General features: G+C 47.8%; 1 protein-coding gene and 1 long non-coding RNA gene across 2 annotated transcripts in view; both read left to right on the top strand.

Moving 5' to 3' along the window:
* Positions 1 to 6,563, top strand: part of LOC147117454 (uncharacterized) — a 10,903-nt gene extending 4,340 nt beyond the window's left edge. The window contains exon 2 of the long non-coding RNA XR_015078451.1: positions 6,459 to 6,563. This is a non-coding gene — a long non-coding RNA (uncharacterized LOC147117454). The remainder of the gene's footprint in view (positions 1 to 6,458) is intronic.
* LOC147117453 (dynein axonemal heavy chain 11-like) overlaps positions 1 to 19,436 on the top strand; it is a 196,078-nt gene that overhangs the window by 23,390 nt on the left and 153,252 nt on the right. The window lies entirely within an intron of this gene.

Genomic DNA, 19,436 nt, shown 5'->3' on the forward strand with positions numbered 1-19,436 from the left:
TATCCAGGGCGTCTATTTCATCGTGGGTGGCCCGGTTTGGGGTGCCATCTGACATCTCCTCTGACTGAGGTCCACAATTCACGTCAGAGTTGTGGAACGCAGTTGCACAGGGCTTGGGTACCAAGCTGCACCGTACCACCGCTTACCATCCGCAAGCGAACGGCCTATGTGAGAGGTTTCATCGGTCTCAAAAGGCGTCCCTCTGTGCCAGCTTGCGTGGTCCCAACTGGGTGGACAGCCTCCCTTGGGTGATGCTAGGCCTCCATACAGCCCCCAAGGATGACCTCCAGACTTCATCGGCTGAGTTAGTCTACGGACAAGCACTTCGAGTACTAGGGGATTTCCTCCCTCCACATACAGAACCGTGGTCGCCTGCTCAGCAGCTCCTTCAGCATCACGAGGTGGCAAAGAATTTCCTGCCTATTCCAACCTCGCATCACAACCTACAGAGGCCTCATGTTCCAGCAGAACTTATGAGTTCCGAGTACGTTTTTATTCGGCACGATGCTCATAGAGATACACTCAGACCACCTTATGCTGGACCGTTTCATGTCATCTCAGCGGGAGAGAAATTTTTCACAGTCGAAGTGGGAGGTAAGTCCGATACCATCTCTATCGACCGACATAAACCAGCCCATCTGGATCGGAGTGAACCAATTGTTGCTGCACAGCCACCTCGCCATGGACGACCACCGTTGGCTGCTAGGCCAGTTATGCAACAGCCTACCATTGAACTGCCTGCTTCTGCCTCATCCTTGCCTACACATTCTGCTACTGTTTCCTCCACCCCAGATGCACCGCTTCAGACACAGTCAAGCACCGGCTCATCTCCCAAAGTTCCACCATCTGAAGTTCGTAGACGTTTGGGCAGAATCATTAAACCTCCTGTTCATTTGACGCTGTCTGTTAAAGAGAATTCTGGGGTGGCGCCTGTGGCGGAGCCACCAAGAGACACTGGGCAATCAGTAATCATTCCTTTAACTACCATGTCGTGCAGCTGTGGACTGCACCTTTAAATTGTATGTAGTTTCTTGCATTTTCGCGCGATGACGTCATGACGCCGATCACGTGACCACCAGTTGGCGCGGAGAGCGTGATGACGTCGTGACGTCATGTTCCAGTATTTAGTAGCAGTCTCAAGAGGCTGTGAGGCTGCACAGACCTGTTTACATCTGCTCCTGTAGTTTTACCAGTTAAGTTGTTTGTTTATTAAACTTGGTTGTTTTGTTTCATTGTGTCGAACTTCATTATTCGGATAGGAACTTCCGTTCCTACAGTATCAATATAGGTAGAAACAGGGATGTGATCCTTCAGGAAGATTATAGGGAGTTGGGAAAGAGGTTAAAATGAGGACATCGATGGAAGTAGTCTCCGGATTATTCCTGGTGCCATGCGCTGGTGAGGATAGAAATAGGAGGAGAGAGCAGATGGATGCGTGGCTGAAAAAATGTTGCAGAAGGCAGGGCTTCAGGTTCCTGGGGCATTAGGACAGGTGCTGGGGGTGGTGGGACCTGTACAGGTCGAACAGGTTGCACCTCAACAGAGACGGAAACAATGGCTTTGTGGGGACGGGGATGGGGAGTGGGGGCTGCTTGTGCTCTTCGGGAGGGCATAAACGTTTTTGGCTGGGGGATGGGCACAAGGATGTAACATAAGAAAGGGGAAATAAAGTGCTCAAAGAATTGGGTGAGGCAGAGAGCACTAAAGTAAGAAATAGTCAGCTATTAGGGGGGTTGAACTAAAAGAGAGTACAAGAAGGTCTAAGATAGGCTTACAGTGTGTGTATGTGAACACATGAAGCGTAGTCAACAAGGTAAGTGAGCTGCAGGCACAAATAACCACATACAAATATGATGTTGTGGCAATAACTGAGACCTGCCTCCAAAAAGGACAGGATTGGGTTTTAAATATTCCTGGTGATAAGCTGTTCAGGAAAGATGCAGAAGGGAAGATAGGAGGTGCTGTGGCAGTATTGGTAAAGGAGAATGTTACAGTACTGGAGAGAGAGGATGACCTGGAGGGGTAAAGGGCAGAATCTATATGGCTAGAGTTAAGAAATAATAGAGGTGCTTTTACACTCCTCATTGTAAACTATCAACCACCCAATAATGGGAAAGATATCGGTGGCATAGCACGGTGGCATAGTGGTTAGCACTGTTGCCTCACAGTGCCAGAGACCCGGGTTCGAATCTGGCCTTGGCTGACTGTCTGTGTGGAGTTTGCACATTCTCCCCGTGTTTGCGTGGGTTTTCTCCGGGTGCTCCGGTTTCCTCCCACAGTCCAAAGATGTGCGGGTTATGTTGATTGGCTATGATAAATTGACCCTTAGTGTTAGGGAGATTAAATACGTGGGGTTACGGGGATAGGGTGGGATATGTGTTGGTGTAGGGGGTACGGGGATCGGGTGGGATATGTGTCGGTGCAGGCTCAATGGGCCGAAATGGCCTCTATCTGCACTGTGGGATTTCTGTGGATTTCTGTGGATATGGAGTAGCAAATTTGCAGAGAAATTACAGAGGTGCAAGAAATATAGATTAGTGGTAATGGGGGACTTCAACTATTCTAATATAGACTGGGATTGTAATAGTGTAAAGGGCAGAGAGGGGGAAGAATTTCTGAAGTGCTTTCAGCACATTCTTGATCAGTATGTGTCTGACCTGAAGAGGGAGGAGGCAATGCCGGATTTGGTTCTGGGTGTTGTATCCGTGTGTTAATGAAGATACGGAATGAAGGAGTTGATTTAACAAGTGTTTACTGAACAAAGTCTGGAGGTGAACTAAACTATAAAAGATGCTATACAGCTTATATACCCGAGTGGTCAGTACCGGTACTACAGTACACAGGGGCTTCAAAAAAACATAGTTCCTCTTAAAGGTACATACACTACAATTCCTCCCCTTTTAGATAAATAGTACATAACATTTTAAGTAATCATTAATTAACATTTTTACAAGAACAATAATCTACACATTTGCTGAAGTTAATCAATTACAAATTCAGTCTCTCTGGAGGCTTCCTGACTCGGTCCAGATAACGCCTCGGTGGTGTAGCAGGTTTCGGTGGTGTAGTAGGTTCTTTTGGCAAGGTCGATTCGGCTTGAATGCCAGTGTCGGGTTCATCTGGTTCCAGCATCACCGGATCGGAGGTAGATACTATGGGTATCTCTGCTTCATCATTAGACATATATAGTTGTGGTGCAGGTTGTCCCTATTCGGATGACTCTATGATCTGGTCAGCATGGTGCCTTATAATGCTTTGTCCGATGTCCACGCTATACATCAGCGGTCCTAGTCGTGTGCAAATAGTTCCAGGCTGCAATTTATCGGTACGGTAGTCGCGGGCCAAAACTTGTTGACCTAACTGGAAGGTTCTAGTTGGCCTTTCATTCATGCCTTGAAATTGCCGGTTCTCTACGTCCCTTCATATGTTTGGCTTGATCAAATCCAACTGGCATCTTAGTCTTCAATTGAAAAATATCATGGCGGGGGTTTGGTGTGTAACCACATGTGTTGCATTCCTGTACGCAAACAAGAAGTTATCTACCTTATGTTGTAGATTTATGTCTTCATTACCCATGGCCTTTATGGCCTTCTTAAAGGTCTGGACAAACCTTTCAGCTCATCCATTGGTGGCGGGATGGTATGGGGTGGACATGTAGTGCTTAACCCCATTGTTTTATAAGAACTTCCTGAATTCTTCGTATACAAATTGTGGTCCATTATCAGAACAGATCTGTTCAGGCAGCCCATTCCTGGCGAAAAAGGTCCTTAATACTGTGATGCTTCTTTCCGTGGTGGTGGAGGACATCATTATTACCTCCGGCCACTTGGAGTGTGCATGAACCGCGGTTAAGAACATTGAGTCCATCAATGGACCAGCAATGTCGATATGTAACCTTTGCCATGGAGATGAGGGCCACTCCCATGGATGTAGAGGGGCTTGTGGTGGGGCGTTTTGGACCTTCTGGCATCCTAGACCGCTCTTGGTCATTTCTTCGATGTCTCCATCGATACCTGGCCACCACACAAACGCTGTGGCTAAGTTCTTCATTTTCTCTCCACCCAGATGCCCTTCGTGAAGCTCCTTTAGCACTTTATCCTGGAGTTTCGGTGGAATCACCCCTCTGGATCCACACATCAAGGTTCCTCGGCACACTGACAGCTGTTCTCTTCTTTGCGAGAATGCTGGCAACAGTGGTTCGCCATGTGATGGCCATCCCTTCACTGTTAAATCGTAGACTCGTGAGAGAGTCGGGTCAATTCTCGTTTCCATTTCAATGGTAGAATTTGTCACTGGTACATATTCCACTGTGGTCGAGTGGGAACTCTCCACTGGGTCCACTGTCGGTGCCTCTTCTAATGTTGGCAATGGTAGGCGCGATAAACCGTCAGCATTCCCATGCTGTTTTGTTCCTTTGTATTCTATGTCATATCGGTGTGCCACTAGGAAAAGGGACCACCTCTGTAGCCTTTGCACTGTCATAATGGGGACGCACTTTATAGGGTTGAATATGGAGACGAGGGGTTGATGGTCAGTCAACAAGATAAATTTTTGTCCATGTAGGTAATGGTTGTATTTCTTCACCCCCCACACCAGGCTGAGTGCCTGCCTTTCGATCTGGGCATAGTTACGCTCAGCTGAGTTCAATGAGTGTGACGCAAAAGCTATCGGCCGCTCTGAGCCATCAGGGAATCTATGCGCTAATACCGCTCCCATGCTGTAAGGGGCTGCATCGCACGCCAGTCTGATTGGCAGTGATGGGTTGTAATGAGCCAACACTTCCTTGGACGTGATCAAGCCTTTGCATTTATGGAAGGCACGTTTACAGTCTTCGCTCCATTTCCAAATTACTCCCGTTTGTAGCAGTGCGTTAAGAGGGTGCAGAACCGTTGACAAGTTCGGTAAGAATTGATGATAGTAATTTATTAATCCCAAGGAAGGACCTTAATTGTGAGACATTTTCAGGCGCTGGGGCTTTTACGACCGCTTCAATTTTTTCAGGTGACTTATGCAACCCTTCTTCGTTAATGACATGGCCACAATATGATATTTGTTTCTGGAAAAATTCGCACTTGGGGCGATTTGCTCATAGGCCCCGTTCCCTCAGCCTCGTGAGCACCTGCTCCAAATTGGCAAGGTGCTCGTTGTCATTTTCTCCTGTTACAAGGATGTCGTCTAGGTAGCATTGAGTCCCCGGAATCCCTTGCAGGACTTGCTCCATAGCTCTTTGCCAGATAGCTGTAGCTGATGCTACTCCGAAAACCAGTCGATTGTACTGGTACAGGCCTCTGTGTGTGTTTATCGTGAGATACTTTTTAGAGGCCTCCTCATCCTCCAACTGTAGATATGCCTGTGCCAAGTCAATTTTGGTGAAACGTTTCCCTCCAGATAGTGAGGCGAAAATATATTCTATCCACGGAAGAGGATACTGTACCGTGTGAAGGACCGGGTTTACAGTCACCTTGAAGTCCCCACAGATGCGAATCTTTCTCTGTTCTTCAGATTTATCATTATTCAACGTTTTCTTCATGACCGGGATGATGGGTGTTGCCCACTCGCTCCAATCTACCTCGGATAATACGCATGCTTTTTCCAAATTCTCCAGCTCTGCCTCGACTGCTGGACGAATTGCGTCTGGCACCGACCTTGCCTTAAAAATCTTGGGAATTGCCGCATCTTCCACTTTTATTGAGGCGGTGGCGCCTTTCAGGTTTCCTAGTTCCTGTTGAAACACTTCTTTGGCGTTAGCCAAGATTTCTTTTAATCGTCCAGGTATGACGTCATCATCATTTTTTTTCTTACTGGTCACCGTCAGTGCCTGAATGGAGTGCTAGTCTAAACGTATCTTTCTGATCCATTCACGTCCCAACAACGGTGGACCACCATCTTGCAGAACGTATAATTACAACTTCTGTATATCCTTGCCGTTGTAAAGAACAGGCACCCTTATTTTCCCTCTGGGGTATACTTTCTGCCCCATATATGTCTTCAAGATAATGGATGTGTCTTTCAAAGGTATATGTGGAAATAGCCGCTTGTAATCCCGTCGATTTATGACGGTCAGAGCTGATCCTGTATCAAGCTCCATTTTAACTGGGGACCCCGCTATCGTGAGGGTAACCCAAATGGTCTGGTAATCTTCTTCGGCAATTACATTATGTAACTTGAGACAGCTTAGTCTTTTGTTTCCGGAGTCGCTATCACTCTTCTGGTCTTCGGAGCTACTGTCTGTCATCATTTGTACCTTTCTGTACTTTTCCTTATTGACCTTATTACTTTTGTGGTAAACCACTTTTATCGTTCACTATCGTTACACTATAGTTATCACTGTTATATCGTTACTCTATGGTTATCACTGTTCACACTGTTGTATCACTATACGAGGTCGCCTCTTGTCACGCTGCTATACCTGGGCTGACCACTGCTGACTCCGCCCATGACTCCACCTACCTGCCCAGGTATAAAGGTAGTCGACTGGCTGGCATTCCTCCTTGTTGTATCCGATCACCCACGAGGGTGGGCTCTGTTATTTAGCCAATAAAAACCTATAGTTACTTTCTTAACTCGTCGCTTTTCATTGGATGAATTGATAGGTATATCAATTTTATTGGCTAAATTTTAAAATGTCGACACCTGAGCAGTCAAACGACCAGCCAAGCGACCAGCCAGACGCCCAGCTACAACAGTCACAGCAGCCAGCCTGGCTGCGAGCCCTCAGACCACCGTACCTGGATCTAAACCCACAGGCACCAAACTCAGCCCTCGACTTCGAACACTGGCTGAGCTGCTTCGAAGCCTACCTGGGAGAATCCGGCGTGCCTCAGAAATCCATGCTAAGAGTTCTGAACGCCCAAGTGAGCCCTAAAGTATTCGCACTCATCCGGGACCTTAAAACATACGGGGACGCCATCAACCGGCTGAAAAGACAGTACCAAACCTCGGTAAATTCCATGTATGCCAGACACCTCCTAAGATCCCACCCGCAACAGCCAGGAGAGCTCGTGGAGGAATTTTTACGGGTGCTACAAGCACTCGGCAGAGACTGTAACTTTAAAGCGGTAACGGCGGCAGAAAATACTGAAGACAATGTCCGCGATGCCTTCGTAAAGGCCTGCGGTCCGACTACTCACGGCAAAGACTACTGGAAGCAAGGGACCTCGACCTGGACAAAGCTGCAGCCCTCGCTCTCTCTCTAGAGGTGGCCCATCGGGACCTCGAGGCATACTCAAGGTACTGTAACTCGCGACCCTGGGACTTGGGACCGACCCCGACCGCGATACCCCCCGCAGCAACCCCCCTGGGACCTACCTCAGCGTCGGCGTCCCGAACCCGATCAAGACCGCCACCCCCGGTACCGGCTCCGACATCGGACCACCGCGATCGGGCCGCCGGCTGCTTCTTCTGCGGCCAGGCGAAACACCCGAGGTCGCGCTGCCCAGCCAGGAACTCTACCTGCTCAAACTGCATGAAGAAAGGCCACTTCGCTAAGGCCTGCAGAGGTGGATCATCAGAGGCCAGCAGTGCCTCATGCGAGCTGTGGGGGCGGCCATCTTCCTTCAAGGCAACAGAGGCCAGCATCCCCACATGTGAGTCATGGGGGCGGCCATCTTTGATACAGGCAACCGACACCAGCAGTGCCTCATGTGAGTTATGGGGGCAGCCATCTTCTCCGCCATTTTGTCCAACCTCGTGGGAGACGCCATTTTACCCACCACGCCCGACCGCCACCGTGCCTCTAGACCCGACTACCGCCTCAACCGCAGACTACAACAACTCGCTCAGCTATACACTAGCCTCCGTCACACTGGACCAGGCCCACCCGCATCACCTGTCCAAGTCGATGATGGACATCAAAGTAAACGGTCACGCCATGACCTGCCTGTTCAACAGCGGAAGCACGGAGAGCTTCATCCACCCAGACACGGTGAGCCACTACTCCCTCCCTGTCCTGCCAACGTGCAACCGGATCTCGATGGCATCGAGGTCACACGCCACAGACATCAGCGGCTACTGTGTTGTGACCCTGTCGGTTAAGGGTACGGAGTATAAAAATTTTAAACTCCTCGTCCTGCCCCAGCTATGCGCTGCCGTCCTATTAGGCCTAGACTTCCAATCCCACCTCCAAAGCGTCACGCTAGCATACGGCGGAACCCTCCCCCCACTCACAGTCAACAACCAGCAGATTTTAAACCGCCCACCGCGTAACACCTGCGGCCTATCCACCCTCAAGGTCCCGCCACCTTCCCTGTTCGCTAACCTCACCCCGACTGCAAACCCGTCGCTACCAAGAGCAGGCGGTAGAGCGCCGGGGACAGAGCTTTCATTAGCTCTGAGGTGCAGCGTCTCCTGAAGGAGGGCATCATCGAGGGGAGCAGCAGCCCCTGGCGTGCCCAGGTCGTGGTCATTAAGACCGGCAATAAAAACCGCCTGGTCATTGACTACAGCCAGACCATAAACAGGTACACCCAGCTGGACGCATACCCCCTTCCCCGCATATCTGATATGGTCAATCAGATTGCGCAGTACCGGGTATTCTCCACCATCGACCTTAAGTCGGCCTATCACCAACTCCCTATCCACCCTGAGGACCGCCAGTATACAGCCTTCGAGGCGAACGACCGCCTCTACCACTTCCTTAGGGTTCCCTTCAGCGTCACCAACGGGGTTTCGGTCTTCCAAAGGGAGATGGATCGGATGGTTGACCAGAACGGGCTGCACGCCACGTTCCCCTATCTAGATAATGTCACCATCTGCGGCCGCGACCGGCAGGACCACGATGTTAATCTGGAGAGATTCCTCCATACGGACCAACGGCTGAACCTCACCTACAATAAGGATAAATTTGTGTTTAACACCTCGCGCCTTGCCATCCTCGGCTGTGTAGTAGAGAACGGAGTCATCGGCCCCGACCCCGAAATAATGCGCCCCCTCATGGAGGTTCCCCTCCCCCACTGTCCAAAGGCACTGAAGAGAACCCTGGGGCTCTTCGCCTACTATGCCAATGGGTGCCCAATTATGCGGACAAAGCCAGGCCCCTCATGAAGTCCACATCCTTCCCCCTTACGGAGGAAGCGTGCGCAGCCTTCTCCCTCATTAAGGGAGACATTGCCAAGGCCACTATGCACGCAGTGGATGAGTCCATCCCCTTCCAAGTCGAGAGCGATGCTTCCGACTTCGCCCTAGCCGCCACCCTTAACCAGGAGGGGAGACTGGTGGCCTTCATCTCAAGGACCCTACAGGGCCCTGAGATCCGACACTCGTCGGTCGAGAAGGAGGCCCAGGCGATTGTGGAGGCGGTACGACGCTGGAGGCACTACCTGGCAGGCAAACGATTTACCCTCCTTACCGACCAACGTTCGGCCACTTTTATGTTTAATAACAAGCTGAGGGGCAAAATCAAGAATGACAAGATCTTGAGGTGGAGCATCGAGCTCTCCACCTACGATTATGATATCTTGTACCGGCCAGGTAAGCTGAACGAACCCCCCGATGCTCTGTCATGAATTACATGCGCCAGCGCGCAAAGTGATAGACTTCAGTCCCTCCACAACGACCTCTGCCACCCCGGGGTCACCAGACTTTACCACTTCATTAAGGCCCGCAACCTGCCCTACTCCATCGAGGAGGTCAGGACCATGACCAGGAACTGCCAGACCTGTGCCGAGTGCAAACCGCACTTCTTTAGGCCGGACAGAGCAAGCCTGATCAAGGCCACCCGCCCCTTCGAGCGCTTGAGCATCGACTTTAAGGGGCCCCTCCCGTCCTCTGACCGTAATGTGTACTTCCTCAACATTGTTGATGAGTACTCCCGTTTCCCCTTTGCCTTCCCCTGCCCAGACATGACCAGTACCACGGTCATTAAATGCCTGAACGACCTCTTCGCCTTGTTCGGGTTCCCAAACTACATACATAGTGACCGGGGCTCCTCATTCATGAGCGAGGAACTCCGTCAGTTCCTACTAGCGAGAGGTATTGCTGCAAGCAGGACCACCAGCTACAACCCCCGAGGGAACGGCCAGGTAGAAAGAGAGAACGCGACGGTATGGAAGGCCGTCCTCTTAGCCTTAAAGTCTAAGGGCCTGCCAACCTCTCGCTGGCAGGAAGTCCTCCCGGCAGTGCTGCATTCCACCCGGTCCCTACTTTGCACTGCCATCAACGCCACCCCCCATGAACGAATGTTTGCCTTCCACAGGAAGTCGACTACGGGAACCACGCTATCAACCTGGCTGACCTCTCCAGGGCCCGTCTTGCTGCGAAAGCACGTGAGGGCGCATAAAACGGACCCCCTGGTCGAGAGGGTGGACCTCCTGCACGCCAAACCCCAGTACGCCTATGTGGCATACCCAGACGGGCGGGAAGACACAGTCTCCTTACGAGACCTCCCACCCTCGGGCACTCCGGAGACACCACCTTCACCCCCCCCACCACCCCCCCAATTCCAGACCAGGTAGACGGCATGCCGGAACCCCACGAGCCTTCGCCGACCACGCAGACACCAGCATTAACACCGGATAATGCAACACCGCCGCTGCGATGATCAGAAAGGCTTACGAGGCCTCCGGACAGACTGACATACCAGAACTGGTAGTACACTTCACCCCGCCGGACTCAAATCTAAACAAGGGGTGAATGTGGTAAACCACTTTTATCGTTCACTATCGTTACACTATAGTTATCACTGTTATATCGTTACTCTATGGTTATCACTGTTCACACTGTTGTATCACTATACGAGGTCGCCTCTTGTCACGCTGCTATACCTTGGCTGACCACTGCTGACTCCGCCCATGACTCCACCTACCTGCCCATGTATAAAGGTAGTCGACTGGCTGGCATTCCTCCTTGTTGTATCCGATCACCCACGAGGGTGGGCTCTGTTATTTAGCCAATAAAAACCTATAGTTACTTTCTTAACTCGTCGCTTTTCATTGGATGAATTGATAGGTATATCAACTGTCAGCGGATTTTTTTCCAGATCGGCATACACGTGCAATTTGTCCCATCTTTCCGCATTGCCTGCAGGCTTTGTCCTTGAACCAGCAGTCCCTCTGGTCATGGGTGGATCTGCCGCAGCGATAACATCTCTCGAAACCCCGTGTCATTTCATGGGTGCCGAAGTCGTGTGGCTTTTGCTGTATCTCTGCAGCTCCTCTTGCTGCTGCTTTGTATGATACAGCCACACTGAAAGCCTTGTCCAGTGTCAAATCTTTCTCAGAAAGTAGTCTTTTCTGTGTTCCTTCACTTAGGAGACCGCAGACGAATTTGTCTCGTAGAGAATCTGCCAGTCCTGTCCCAAATTGGCAGTGCTTTGACAGCTTTCGTGATTCGGTGAGGTAATCAGCGTTACTTTCATTCTTGTGCTGATTCCTCCTGAAGAATTGGAATCGTTCCACTATCAGCAGCGGTGTTGGGTTTAAATGCTCCTGTAGGGTATCAACAATCTCCTTAAAATTCTTGTCCATCGGTTTGGCTGGAGTGATCAAGTTTCGTAACAGCCCGTACGTCCTTGTGCCCATCAGATTTAGAAGTACCGATGCCTTTTTATCATCCAATACTTCATTCGCCTTGCAATATACCTCCACTCTTTCCACATATGTGGTCAAATCCTCTATATCACTATCGAAAGCAGTAATATTGCCAGTCTTAGGCATCCTGTAAAACAAAAATGGCGCCCTCCACGCTTTCCCTTCATCCCTGCCGAGTCAAGATGGCGCCTCCCACACTCCCCCGCCGCTGCTGCTGCTGCGAACGCTGTTCTCTGCGGTTTTTATGTACACATATATTTTAAACAGTTTCTCCATCACTTGGAGAATCGTTCCCGTCGGACTGTCTGGGACTTTCCCCTCCCTCTGCTTGGTCCGAACGCCGACCTGCTTTGCAGCACCGGCCGTCTCCTGAGTGCTCCACCCTCTGTCCCTGTTGGCCTCTGCCTTCTTACTCGCTGCCCAGCCGCGCTGCATAGCCACCCGATGGAGCCCCAGCCCGCTGCCCAGGAAGGATCAGTGCATTACCTGCCACCAGCCCGTTTAGCTGGTGAAACCACAGTTTTTTTTTTTCTTCGACCTTCGCCTGAGGAATCGATCACCTTGAGGTGCTGCCGAATTGCAGGTAAGTTCATTTCTAACTCGTCGCCACTGTTGTATCCGTGTGTTAATGAAGATACGGAATGCAGGAGTTGATTTAACAAGTGTTTACTGAACAACGTCTGGAGGTGAACTAAACTATACAAGACGCTATACAGGCTTATAAACCCGAGTGGTCTCTACTGGTACTACAGTACACAGGGGCTTTAAAAAAACATAGTTCCTCTTAAAGGTACATAAACTACACTGGGGAAGAAGGTTGGTCAACTGGAGAAGTGTCAGTAGGTGAACATTTAGGGTACAGTGATCATAGTATCAGAAGGTTCAGATTAGCTATGAAAAAGAACAGGGAGCGATCTAGATTAAGAATGTTTAACTGGGGGAAAGCCAATTTCAATTGGATGAGAGCGGATCTGACTCGGTTTAACTGGAATCAACGATTCGCAGGAAAAACTGTGGTAGAACAATGGGCTGCCTTTACAGATGAAACAATTCGGTAACAGTAGAGGCACATTCCCGCTGGGGGAGAGATAGTGCAACCAAAGTCAGAGCTCCCTGGATGATGAAACAATTAACCAATAAGATGAAGCAGAAAACGAGTGTGTATGACGGATGTTAGGTTGCAACTACATCAGATAATCAGGTTTTATACAGAAAGGTCAGAGGAGAAGTGAAAAAGAAAATAAGAGGGAGAAAGAGAGGGTATGAGAACAGAATGGCAGCCAACATAAAAGGAAACCCAAAAGTCTTCTATAGGCATATAAATAGTAAAAGGGTTGTAAGGGGAGGGGTGGGGCCGATTAGGGGCCATAAAGGAGACCTATGCATGGAGGCAGAGGGTATGGCCGAGGTAAAGAATGACTACTTTGCATCTGTCTTCACCAAGAAAGAGGATACTGGCATAGACGTGGTGAAGGAGTAGGCATTGGAGACACTTGATAGGATAAAAATTGATAAAGAAGAGGTATTAGAAAGGCTGGCTGAACATAAAGTAGATAAATCACCAGGACCAGATGGGATGCATCCTAGGATGCTGCGGGAATTGAGGGCGGAAATCGTGGAGGTACTGGCCATAAAATTCCAATCCTACATAGATATGGGTGTAGTGCCAGAGGACTGGAGAATTGCAAATGTTACACCATTGTAACAAAAAGGTGTAAAGATGAACCCAGGCACTGCAGGTCAGTCAGTTTAACCTCGGTAGTGGGGAAGCTTTTAGAAACTGTAATCAGGGATAAAATTAACAGTCACTTGGATAGGTATGGATTAATTAAGGAAAGCCAGAATGGATTGGTTAAATGCAAAACGTGTTTATACAAATTGATCGAGTTTATTGATGAGGAAACAGAGAGGGTTGATGAAGATAATACGGTTGATGTAGTGTACATGAATTTCTAAAAGGCATTCCACAAAATGCCACATAATAGGCTGGCCAGCAAAGTTGATGCCAATGGAATAAAATAGACAGTGGCAACATGGATACGAAATTTAGCTAATTGACAGGAAAGAGAGAGTAGCTGTGAATTATTGCTTTTCTGACTGGAGGAACGTTATACAGTGGTGTTCCCCAGGGGTCATTTCTAGGACCATTGCTAGTCTTGATATATATTAATGACTTGGACGTGGGTGTACAGGGCACAATTTCAAATGTGCACATGACACAAAACTTGGAAATATAATGAACATTGAGGAGAATAGTGATAGACTTCAAGAAGACATAGACAGGCTGGTGAAAGGGGCAGACACGTGGCAGGTTAAATTCAACGCAGAAAAGTGTGGAATGATACATTTTGGCAGAAAGAACGAGGAGAGGACATATCAACTAAATGGTACAATCCTTAAGAGGGTGTCCGAACAGAGAGACCTAGGGTAAATTTGCACAAATCGTTGAAGGTGGCAGGGCCGGTTGAGAAAGAAGTTAAAAGGCTTACGGGATCCTGGGCTTCATAAATAGAGGTATCGAGTACAAAAGTGTCAAATTTATGTTGAACCTATATAAAGCACTGGTTCGGTCTTAGCTGGAGTATTGTGTCCAATTCTGGGCACCGCACTTTAGGAAGGATGTGAAGGCCTGAGAGAGGGTGCAGGAAACATTTACGAGAAAGATTCCAGGGATGAGGGACTTCAGTTACATTTATAGACTGGAGAAGCTGGAGTTGTTCTCCTTGGAGCAGAGGAGATTTGATAGAGGTGTTCAAAATCATGAGGGGTCTAGACAGAGTAGATAGAGAAAAACTGTTCCCATTGGCAGAAGGGTTGAGAACCAGAGGACACAGATTTAAGGTAATTGGAAAAAGAACCAAAGGCGATGTAAAAAAAACTTTTATTGACAGCGAGTTGCTAACATCTGGAATGCACTGCCTGGTGGTGGATGCAAGCTCGGTCTTAACTTTCAAAAGAGAGTTGGATACTGTTATGACTTCTAGCGCTCGTAGTGCTTTGTAAAGACGACTCTGGACTCGGTAGTTTGTAATTATAAACTACTGTTTTATTTGAGTTGTAATGGCTGCCTGCCGCATGGTGCGGGGTGATATTTCCAAGTGCCATTGTGTGGCGCCTGCGCACTACTTTCATAGCAATGTAGTGCTGCTACACTTGATTTGAGTGTCAGTACACTTGTACAATGTAGTCCCAACATAACTATGTAACATCCCTCTATCCCAACAAAACTAATTACATCGATTTTCTATTTTACAATGTTTCCAGTTGAATAACGTTAACAAAATACAGAACGTGAGCTTTCTTTGCTCAATTTATATACAGATATTTGTCCATGTTATTTTACTGTTCTGTGCGAATTATAATTGTCTTTATAATTATTCGCGGTACCGCTCAGGTGGTTGTATGTTACTCCTCCATCTTGTGGACTTGGCTGTAATTATTCCTTTCTGCGGTGTTTTGGTGTGTTCTTTTCTTTTTGCCGGTGTTGTCATGTTTGGCTCTGGAGAGTGCATGCTTGCAGTTGTTGTATTTGAGGTGTTTGTTTCTGGCATTATATTGTTTTCCGTGTCTGGTACCGTAACTGCTGTTAATGTTGTCCGCTGTTTGACAGCTTCAGGTGAGGGTCTGATATGGATCCTGTTTCCCCTGTATTGGTTTCCAGGTTATGTCTCAACCAAGTAAGGTCTTGGAGTATCAGCTTTTCCAATAACCTTGGCTGGACTCCATGTTCTCAACAACGGATCTTGTATATGCACTGATTGCCCATTTAGCAGCTCCGGTAGTGGTTTTGCATGCTTGTTATATTGTGTGCTCCCCGCAGCTTTTGTTTCCATCAGCTTCTGCCGAACGTCCTCTTGGTCCTGGGGAGGATATATCTTTGCTGGTAGAGTTGTTTTGTATTTTCTACCGTTTAGTAGTTCTGCTGGTGATTTTGAGTCGGCTCTCAAAGGTGTCGATCTGATTGCCAAATGGGCGAGGCCTTGGTCTTCTCCCATCTCCTTGCTTTTAATGAGAGCTCTTTTGACTGTTTGGATCTGTCTTTGTGTCCCCTTGGGTAATGTGGGGATGAGGTAATTATTTTAAATCCGTATTTTCCAGCCAGTGCTCTGAATTCGCTGGAGGTGAATTGTGTCCCATTGTCACAGATGACCTTCTCTGGGATGCCCTGTACTTCGAATAAGTTTTTCGCAATTTTTGTGATTGTTGTGGCTCTCATGTCGTTTATCCTTCTGACAAAAGGAAATTTTGAGTAGTAGTCTGCTACTATGATGTACCACTCCTGGTTGCACAGGAACAAATCTGTTCTGAAAGTGTGCCATTGTCTCGGGGGTACTTCCATTTGAATCATCTCCTCCTTCTGCTGTGTGTTTCGGTATTTCTGGCATATGCAGCATGTGGAGACCATTTGATCTATGCTTTTGTACATGTCTATCCAGTACACAGCTGATCTGGCTCTTAGTTTACATTTCTCCATCCCCATATGGCCTTGGTGTATTCAGCGAAGAAGTTCCGTTTGCATCATTTTTGGTATTATGATTCTTGAGCCAGCAAGGAGAACACCGTCCTCCACCCAGATGTCATCTCTGATTGTCCAGTACTGTCGGATTTGGTTTTGTACCTGTTGGATCCTCTCCGGCCACCCCTGTATTACCTGTTGCATGAGTAGTAGCAGCTCCTCTTCTTTACCAGCCTCCTCTTGAATTTGGCTAAGCTTTGTGGGAGTAACATTTACGAGGTAGTGTATTTTTACTGTCAGGCCCTTCATCTCGTGTTTTTCGTGTGGTGACAATCGAGACAATGCTTCCGCCAGTGCCATTTCTTTTCCTGGCCGGTATTATAATTCGAAGTCGCAACTTTGGATTCTTAACAATAACCTTTGCAGCCTTGCTGGGGCCTTGCTTAGGTTTTTCTTGTAAATTTGTTCGAGTGGACGATGGTCACTCTCTACCTCGAATTTTCTTCCGTATAAGTAGGTGAGGAACTTTCTGCCACCGTATACTACTGCCAATAGCTCTCTTTCGATGTTTGCGTGTCTTGTCCCTGCTGATGTCAATGCCTTCGATGCAAAAGCTATTGGTTTTCCTCCCTACACGAGGGCTGCCCCTAGCCCCCTGGTAGAGGCATCTACCTGTAGGGTGACAGTTTTTTTTGTATCGTAATAAGACAGGCTGGCTTCTTTACATAAGAATTCCGATAGATGTTTGAAGTTCCTCTCATGGGATTCTGACCATTGCTATTCGGTGTCTTCTTTTAGTAATTCTCTTAAGTTCGCTGTGTAGTCTGACATGTTCGGCATGAAAGAGCTCATATACTGGACCAATCCAAGGTAGCTTCTCAGCTCCTTCCTGTCGTTTGGAGGTTTCATCTCTGCTATCGCCTCGACCTTTATGGGATTAAGCTTGAGACCCTCCGGTGTGTAGATCATGCGAAAATATTTGCATTTCGTACTTTTAACGATGCACTTCTCGGCGTTCAGCTTGATGCCAGCCATTCTGGTGCACTCCATGGCCTCGTGCAAGTGCACGTCGTGCTCTGATTCATTTGTTCCATAACCTTGGATGTCATCAGTGATTCCAATGGCTCCTTCACAGCCTTTGTATGTTTCATCGATCTTTTGTTGGAAGATATCTTTGCTGACTTTCAACCTGAATGGCAGCCGCAGGAATTTATAATGCACCAATGGTATATTAAAAGTCGTCACGTTAGATGATTCTTCATCCAGTTTTACGTTCCAGTAGCCGTTTCTGGCATCAAGTTTGCAGAAGACTTTGGCTCTTGCCAGTGCTGCTGTGGTTTCTTCTAATGTTGGTGTGGGGTAGTGGTCCTGCTTTATTGCCTGGTTTAAGTATTTGGGGTCCAGACAGATTCTGAGCCGCCCGTTCGGCTTTTCCCGTACCACAATCGAGTTTACCCAGTCTGTTGATTCAGTGACCTTTGCGATTATTTCTTTCTCTTTCATTTCTTTTAGTTCGGTGTATAATTTTTCTTTTAGCTCGCTGAGTATTTTTTTTGGAGAGTGGATGACGGGTTTTACCTCTGGATCTTTTGTTATATGGGTCTGGAACTCCCCGAAGCATCCTACAGTGTCATCAAAACACTCTGGATACATGTCCATCAAATGTTTCGTGTCCATGATTTGTGGACGATTTTCCAGTGGGGTGCTGCTGTCGACTTTCACTGATGTTTTTGTTAGTTCGTGGTTTACCGAGATTAACCCCAGCTTCCCGCAGCTGTTTAATCCCAGGATCACTAGTCCCTCGGAGTCGGTCACAAAGAACATGCAGTTGATGTTTCTGTTTTTGTGTGTTCCTTTTATATAGGTTGTTCCGAGTTGTCTGATCTCGCTCCCCACATACGCTGTCAACGTGACGTTGTTTGCTTTTAAAAATCCTCTTTTCGGGTATCTATCCTCGCCCAAGTTTTCGGGGAAGATCCTCTGGTATAGCCTCAGTGGAAGGATGTTGCTCTGAGCTCCTGCGTCCAACTTTACTTTTAGATTGACGGTTGTGGGCTGTCCTTCGATCCTCTTTTTAATCTGGATGATAGTGTGCCATTCTTTCTTTGGAGTGCTTTCCGCTCTGGACGTTTCATGTAAGAGAAACATTATGGTTTCAATGTTCAGAGCTTTGTCGTACCCGCAGTCTTCGTCATCTTGCTCACCCATGTTATGGATTTTGTTTTTCTTCTGTTGGTTCTGCTGTCCACCACAGCTTTTGGTGTGTAGCCCTTCTCTTTTAGCTCTGCACATCTTTTGGCAGTGGTTTGCTTTACCACACGTGTTGCAGCTTGTTCCATACGCTGGGCATTTTCTTCTGTCTGTGTAGTCGTGTTGTCTTCTGCAGTTTCTACACGTATTCTTCCCGCTGTCATATCCTTGTTTTTGTGTGCTGTGCTTTTCACGCACTGCATCTACTCTGTGATCCAGTTTGGGAGTTGTCCGCACATCAGCCGTATGAGTATACAGCATTTTCATCTGTTGTTTTGTGGCTTCGTGAGCCCTCGCTGTATCTATGGCTTCTGATATTCTGAGCTTTTCTTTTCCTATTAGTTCTTTTTGCACTTCTGTATGTGCCAATCCCCATATTAATTGGTCTACCAGCCTTTCTTCTAGTTCCATAAACTTGCAAGTGCTGGCTTCGTTTTTTAATCTCATCAGGAAATTGTCAGCCGTTTCACCAGGTTCCTGTCTTAAGCTTTGGAATTTATACCTGTGTATGCAGTGGTTTGATTTAGGCTCGAGATGGTTACTGAACTTTTTATTAATCTCCATAGGTTTCGTTTTATCCTCTTCGGATAAACTCCAGCAGTTATAGAGATCTAAGCCTTTTTCTCCCGCCCACAGTAGAATGTAGCTGACTTTTTCCTCATCGGAGGAGCCTTTCAGGAAACTTTTAAATGTAAGCTCGCATTTTTGCTTAAATTTCCGGAAAGCTTTCACGATATCGTCGGCTTCCCAATTCATGATGGGGAGCATATTCGCGGTCAGTGCATTGGACGACGCCATTTTAGCTGCCCGTACGCTTCACGGTTAAAACGCTGCAGAGTTTACTTTTAAATTTCTTTCTTCAATCTGATATCATTTTTATTTGCATATGTTTTACTCACTTATACCGCTGCCACCATGTTATGTCTTCTAGCGCTCGTAGTGCTTTGTAAAGACGACTCTGGACTCGGTAGTTTGCAATTATAAACTACTGTTTTATTTGAGTTGTAATGGCTGTCTGCCGCATGGTGCGGGGAGATATTTCCAAGTGCCACTGTGCAGCGCCTGTGCACTACTTTCCCAGCATCACAGTGCTGCTACACTTGATTTGAGTGTTAGTGCACTTGTACAATGTAGTCCCAACATAACTATGTAACAGATACGTTTCTGAAAGAAAAAAACTGCAGGGCTATGGGAAACGGGCCGGG

The sequence above is a fragment of the Somniosus microcephalus genome, chromosome 5 (genome assembly GCF_052327205.1).
Source record: "Somniosus microcephalus isolate GS21.2 chromosome 5, FLI_Smic_1.0, whole genome shotgun sequence".
Classification (NCBI taxonomy): domain Eukaryota; kingdom Metazoa; phylum Chordata; class Chondrichthyes; order Squaliformes; family Somniosidae; genus Somniosus; species Somniosus microcephalus.